Source organism: Erinaceus europaeus, chromosome 10 (assembly GCF_950295315.1).
Source record: "Erinaceus europaeus chromosome 10, mEriEur2.1, whole genome shotgun sequence".
In the NCBI taxonomy this organism is placed as follows: Eukaryota; Metazoa; Chordata; class Mammalia; order Eulipotyphla; family Erinaceidae; genus Erinaceus; species Erinaceus europaeus.
Window position 1 is genome coordinate 29,636,579 of NC_080171.1, and position 7,717 is coordinate 29,644,295.

Consider the following 7,717-nt stretch of genomic DNA (forward strand, 5'->3'; position numbering starts at 1 on the left):
AATAAAGAAATAACATAAAAAATAGCACAAATATAAAAAAAATAAAGTTATTTTTAAGCCTGTGAAACAATCCGTATATTTTCCAAATTATTGTTCCAGTGGGTGGTTAGGAGGAAAATGGTGATCCAGCTTTTGTTTATAGTCATTGAATATATTTTTGTGAAAGGAAAGTGACTCACGAGCCTGTTTTTATGTTTAACAAAATGGTTAGTGGTTTAGTACATGTTTTTCTCTATCTTATATTTCTGAACATGCTTTTGAACATGCTTTTATATAGATGATGAGGAGGTGGAAAGAATTTTGTTTAGTATGCTTGCCAAAAGTTTATTTTCCCTCACGGACTTAACCTAAAGTAAATTCTTTGCTTCATTTTTCTTAAATATTTTGTTTTTGTTTTTTTTCTAGGAAGATTTACTATATATATAATTACCAGTTTAATAGGCAGGACCAATAAGTAAGTTTTAGAAATAAGCCCAGGGGGCCGGGCTGTTGGTTATGCACCTGGTTGAATGTGTCTCTATCCAATAAATAAAAAAATTAGGAAAAAAAAACCCTCCATAATGCTGTATTGTATCAAAGCAAGGGACTCTGGGGAGTGAGGGGGAGGGAAGGGTGGAAGAGAACTTTGGGATTCTGATGTATAATGAAATTATACTCATGTCAGTGACTGCACTATAAAACATTAGCCCCACCTAATAAAAATGATAAAAGAGAAAGAAGTTCACAATTGCCCCGACCAGCAGGGCGGTGAACAGGGGCTAGGAACCTAAGAGACCTGGAATGACAGGGACAAGAGACACGAAAGAACGACAGCAAGACAAGTTTCTGATCAAGCTGCAAAATTTTATTGTGTTCACAGGCATTATAAGGCTTTGGGGAAGGAGAGGGGATGCTGGAGGGGGAGGAGGGGGAGCAAACTTCAAAGCGGAATGTTCCTTGCAACAAACAATGGCCGAAACCATGTTTATTACCACAACTGTGTGTTGACTCACTTGATTACTGATAAATGGTTTACCTGAGGGGAAATGGCCTGCCCAGGGGGGAATTAACACTTGTCTCGAGGGATTCCATTGTTTCAAAGCTTATCATCTATCAAGCAGAGAAATGGTTCCTGGCACACAATGATCTGTTTTTCTACATTTAATTGTAGCTTAAGGGATATAGCTTTGAATAAGTATTATTACCTTATTTTATAGAGGCCAGGAATGACACAGGTAGTAAATTTTGGGAAATCTGTTGCTTCTTATTTAAATCAAACAGGAAAGTAGCTGACCATGTCAGGATTTTGACAACAGTGTCGTCCCATATGCTACAGTATCTGACCAATGAGCATGTTTCATAACCAGTATGGTTCCAGAATAGGCTTATTGCCAGAGGTCAGCTATTTATCTCCTAATGGACAGACAATGTGCTTTGCTGTATTTCTGAGCATCAGGCTAGCATACTGAGGGCTAGCATACAGCAGATCCCATCAAAGGGTTCTTTATAGTAAAGAACGTTTATTAAAATGAAAAAAGCTGTGGCAATCCAAGACAGGACACAAGGGTCAGGATAAAGGGCCAAAATGCCAAAGGGCCTTAAGGAAAGACCTATCCTGAAATAGGCCTTTGGGAAAGTTATGATGATTTGAGATGCAGTTATTCTTAAATTATGCTTGTGGTAGGGGGCAGGTGGTGGTGCATCTGGTTAAGTGTACACATTACAGTGCTCAAGAACCCAGGTTCAGGCCCCCAGACCCCACCCGCAGGGGGAAAGCTTCACGAGTGGTAGAGCAGGACTGCAGGTGGTTCTCTGTCTCGCTCCCTTTCTGTCTTCCCCTCCCTCCTCAATGTCTCTCTGTCTCTATTCAATAATAAATAAATAAAATCATGCTTGTGGTTATGGTAGATGGAGAAGGGTGAAGGTAGGGAAAGAGTAGTGTCAGAGAGAGGGAGAGAGAGGGAGGAGGGTGGTTATTCAGGGCGGAGGAAGAAGTAAGCAGATGGTGGAGGTCCAGTAGGTGAGGAGAGGCCAGCAGAATCTGGCCACCAGGGGACTTGAGAACTCCATAGCTTTGCCTCATACGTCTGTGGGGTGTTACAGCTGGGGTGTGCTTGTGGGAATACTCTATGCACATGGGCTTTTACTGAGGCTTCACAACATCTTCACTGTGGTGGATGCCCTGGGTTAAATTCAGAATGGAGTTGGAGAAACCTGTGGCTCTGTGAGGAGGGGGTAGCCTGGGAGAAGGCAGGGATTTCAGCTCTGGGTGGGACTTTCTACTCCTGAGTGTGAAAGACCTAAAGACAAACACTAGTGGCCACCACCAAGACAAGGTTCTCACTGGGGCCCATCCCATCAGGTCTGTACAAGGGATGAGTAATCCTACTGGGGACTTCTGCCCTGTCTCCTGAGAAACACTACCTGACTTCATCTCTCTGATTATAGTTACAGGAGCAAATAGTACTGCTCTTCTGTAAACCCCCCCCCCAATATCTGAAAGTTTCTAAGGTATCTCCTAGTAAGAGGTGTGTGTGTGTTCACTGTGCACATTGTATGTGGATATGTGTGTGTCCATGACAGAAGGAGAAAGAAAGTGCTGATGGAAGAGTAGTGAGAGAAATGCTAAGATGAGAATCCAAAATACTTGCCTCACCCTGGCTGAGGAATAGAAGCTTTTCTTCTGTGTGTTTTATAGAAACATGGGGGATTCTTTGCTAAGATTGTGCTTGTTTTCTCTGAAACAAATTTGAGACTTGCTGACTATAATGAGATTCCAACTTTCTGCAGACAGTACTCATAGGGTTGTTTAAAAGACCATGAGCAGTTGGTTTGGAATGGTTGTGTCGCATAAGAGGTGTGTGTGTGTGTGTGTGTGTGTGTGTACACTTGCATCTGCTTAGTGTATGTTCAATAAGTCCATGAATCTTCTGTGGCATCGGGCAGACACTGAAGCAGCCCGTGATCATGGCTTGTGCCACAGAGCTTATCTTCAGAGAAGTAAACACTTACAATCCATATTTTGCTTTGAGGAGACAATGGTTCAAAGGGTTAACCTGGAGGTCTGGAAGGAAAGTGATGTCACAGATGCTGGGAAAAGTTTCCAGATATTCTGGCAGACCAAAAGCCAGAATTCTGGCTTTTGTTTCTTTCAAAGTTGGACTCATTCAGAAAAGGAAAAAAAAACAACACCTGAGTGTTAAACCCCTTATTTCAGAAAAACTTTGATCTGTTCCTGGAGTGGGTTTCTCTCCTGTGGTTTGTCAAAGAGACACGACTGCTGTGAAGTCAGGAGATTGGATGGGAGTGAGGGAGATGGTACCTGGGCCACAGAATCCCCTCCTGATGGCAGGTGGCAGTAGCTCCACTCAGAGGGGTGGAGGGCTAGCCTCTTCCAAGTGAGGAGAAAAGAAGCTAAAAAAGAGGAAAAAAAAATCATCCTGTGCTGTGTGGTCTTAAAAAATGATCGGGGGTCGGGCGGTGGCGCAGTGGGTTAAGCGCATGTGGCGCAAAGCGCAGGGACCGGCATAAGGATCCTGGTTCGAGCCCCCGGCTACCCACCTGCAGGGGAGTCGCTTCACAGGCGGTGAAGCAGGTCTGCAGGTGTCTATCTTTCTCTCCCCTTCTCTGTCTTCCCCTCCTCTCTCCATTTCTCTCTGTCCTATCCAACAACGAATTGCGTCAACAAGGGCAATAATAATAACCACAACGAAGCTACAACAAGGGCAACAAAAGGGGGGGAAAAATGGCCTCCAGGAGCGGTGGATTCATGGTGCAGGCACCGAGCCCAGCAATAACCCTGGAGGAGGAAAAAAAAATGATCAAAAACCTCTGGTTTTCACTCACTTGTAGCCGCTGAAGACTGTTGTGGCTTTCAAGAAGCAGATACATGGGAGCAGCTCTGAAGGTGTGTGTGGGAGACACACACTGAATTTGGTGGTAGTTCTAGTCTCCTTGCTGCCACATTGCATCTGTCCCTTGTTTATTTACTAGGGAGCACAAGTTGCAGTCAGCTCCTTTGACTATTCTGACTCGCCACCTTTGTTTCTTCTTATTTATTGGATGGAGACAGAGAGGAATCAAGGGGCAATGAGGAGATAGAGGAGAGGGGGGAGGCAATTGTACTACTGGGGACCAGCGGCTTGAACTGGGGTCCTTGCACATGGTCACGTGTGTGCTCAACTGGGTGAACCACCGCCTGCCCCCCCCCCCCCACCTTTTGATGAGTAAGAGCAGAAGGAGAAGTAAAGCCATCAGAGTGTGTGGTGAGGAAGGGGTAAGGACAGAACTGTGACTTGCCCAGTTCCCTTTGGGAGTAAGGCTCACTTCCTTCAGGAAATGCTTTCTGTTTGCATCCAGATGACCCCAGATGTGCTTGGTGTTTAGGTGTAAGACAGTGGGCTTCCTGGGAGTTGCTGGCAACCAATAGGCCTCCAGGGGAGACTTGTCTTCATTAGCATCTTAATTCACTTTTGCCCCCTTTCCTGGATTTCTTTTCTTTTTAATATTTTATTTTAATGATACAGAGAGAGAGAGAGAGAAAGTTAGAAAGGGAGAGAGAGAAAGGGAGAGAGAGAGATAAAGAGATACAGAGAGAAAGTCCAGAGCTCAGCTCTGGTTTATGGAGGTGCTGAAGATTGAACCTGGGTCTTTGGAGCCTCAGGCATGAAAGTCTTTTGCAGAACCATTATGCTGTCTCCTTAGCTCCTTGCCTGGATTTCTTTGTTCAGAACTGAGAGACTTGAGGCTGTTAATCTGACTTTAGCTGAAGCACAATATTTTTCTAGGACATTTCCAGGCAGAAGGAGGAGGACAGTTATGAGCGGAAGGAGTAGTGAGTCTTGCCATCCTTCTCAGAGAGAGGAGGGTGGTAAGATCGGGACTACCACACAAGGGCTAGAGCCTGACCCAGAGTTTTTCCCTCTCCTTGCTCTCTCTCAGTGGTTGCTGGGTGGCAACTACCACCCAGTGACTTCTTTCTAGGGGAGAAAGCCTCTCTAAAATGACCCCTCTCTCAATCATGGGGGCACAGTTAGGTCAGAGTGGGCCCTGTGAGAAGGGTAGCCTCTTCTCAGAAGGACAGAACTCCTGCCTCTGTCAGCTTTTGGATTCTACCTGCTCACTTCATCTTGCACTAATCTTGGGTTGTTTATGGTGTGGGCACCACTGGGCAATGTCAGCACCATGCACGTGTCCAGGTGATCTTCCCAGAGGAGGAGGTGCTACCTGTGTTGAAACCTACAGAATGAGCTTCAGACTCTGGTGCCTGAGAAGATTATTCTAAATAGCAGGAGCAGAATATTCTAAAGGCTGCAGAGAGGTGGGCACAGAGCATGGGAGCAACGACAGGGACTGAAGCAACACGGACCATGAAAAAGTGGACAAAAAGGCTGGAGGGGTCAGTGGGGGCTGGCCATAGGGCCTGGCTGTGCTTGCTGGTTGGAGACATGCTCCCTGTCAGCACCTGAAGGCAGAAGTGTTTACTCAGGCTGGAGATGAGAGTCTGGAAGCATGCTGCATCTGCCATTTCTTCTTGCTCTCAACCCTTAGTGCACACAGGCTCCACTGTCAGACAGGCAGCACCCAATGGCTTCACCTTGGGGCTTTTTCTGTCTTTCAGCTTGATTTGGATGCCAATCAATATTCAGGCTCCCTGTGCTGAAATACGCATGCGCTCAAGAGCTGGTCTCCACCAAACTCTCAGGAGTTAGTGGGTAAACACCCCAGGCCCCTCACCACCAAAGGTGCAATGACTGGAGCAGCCCTCTGACACCAGCTTTCACATGCAGCTCAGTTTCTCTAAATACAGACATTCAAATAAGCCCAGAACTCAAAGTCCAGCCTCCTGGCTCCCCTCACACTCTTCCTCTGCTGCCCCCCTTTTAAATGATTTTCTTGGGGAGGGGGAAAGTTAGCAGTTTATAGTACAGTTGTTCACACATGGGTACAATTTCTCATCTCCCATGATAGGTGCCTGCCAGAACAATCTCACCCCCAACTTGCATCCTTTTCAACCATCATGCACCATGGTGACCAGGGGCCTGAGTGTGTACGTGTATGGACAGGCCAGGGCTGAATCACCTCTATCAGCTGTTATGGAGACTGCTGTGCTGGGGTAGAGGTGGATGAGGATTTGGTGCCTGCATGAGAATGCCAGGACCTCACTTCCCCATTGATTAAACAAAGTGTAGTAGACACAAGTGGCCACATAGTTTTGGTTACTCTCCCCATCAAGAGAGGGTCTATCATGTTGATGTGCAAATGTCTTTTCCCAGTTGTTGGGTTGCTTGGTTATCCTTGTGTCATTTGCTTTTGATGTGTAGAAGCTTTTTAGTTTGATGTAGTCCCATTTATTTAATTGGGTTTTTGTTTCTCATGCCCATTGCAATTGCACTGAATGTCCAAATACATCTTTGATGTTACGGCCCTGCAATGCTTCACCATTGTTTTCTTCTATGTCTTCTGTAGTTTCGGGTCAAATATCCAGGTCTTTGATCCATTTTGAGCTGATTTTGGCACATGGTGTTGAGTGGTGGTTTTGTTTCATTTTCCTACATGTGGTTGTCCAATTTTTCTAGCATTGTTTGCTGAAGTACCTTTCTTTGCCCCACTGAATGGTTTTGGCCTCTGTTGTATGTTAGGTAGCTGTCTACGTGTGCGTTTATTTCTGGGCTCTTGATTCTGTTGCATTGGTCCAAGTGTCCATTTTTATTCTAGTATCACACTGGTTTAATTACATTCCACTCCTGAATCTAGGCCAGCCTAGGAAACTTGATGACCTATGCGGTGTGGCTGAAATTCTGGAGAGAGTCCAAAGGAGATTTGGAGTCTGTGTGCTTCTTTCAGAAAATTTGCTCTTGAAATTTGTCCTTGGAACCCAGCTGTCATGCTGGAGCGTAGCCCAAGTTACTTGCTGAAATATGGAGAGATGCTCATGCTTCTCCCTCACCCAGCACCTGACCTGAGAGGGAGACAGCAACATCTCTGTGCAGTGGCCAGATAACCCTTCAGATGGTACATTCCAGCCAATATCTGTGTGCAGTCACTATAGTGAAGACCTTTCAGTGAGTCAAGTCAGCCCACTGAAAAATGAATTTGCAACTCTGGTCAAGTTCTGGGTGGCTTGTTTTGGGTGATATGGACTGGAACCGAAGGGATTCATTACAGATGTCTTTTAAGGGGCTTTGAAACTTTCACAAGTGCTGTTCAGTACACTGATAAACTTCCCCCAAAGCAGGTTAAGAGCCTTAGGGGTACCAAAGACCAATCATAACAGGCTTTGGAAGGCAAAGAAGTAAGGAAGAAGAGAGATGGAGGTGGGTATGGTCCCAAATCCATAAAGTGCTCTTGTGAGGAAAAGTATGATTGTCTTAGAATAGGGACTGTTTTCTCCCTCATGTCTGTAGTGAAGGAAAAATGAAGGGAGTAGTGTCTGAAGATGAGAGAAGAGAGAGTACAGAGATGGGGCTGACTTTCTCCTGTCCTTACATTGAAGGTGACCAGAGATGAACTAGGTTAAACATTATTTATTTATTTATGAGAGACAGAGACACAGCGAGAGCAGAACACTGCTCCGGAGCTCTGGGACAGCAGTTTAACTAGCACTTAAACCTGCAGTTTTATGCGTGGGGCCTCAGGCAGAGTCTGTCATGTTGCATTACCTTTGCACTATCTGCCTGGCCCATGGAAAGGATTTAATTTTCAGAAAAGCCAATAACTCCAGAAACTTCTTGTCCAC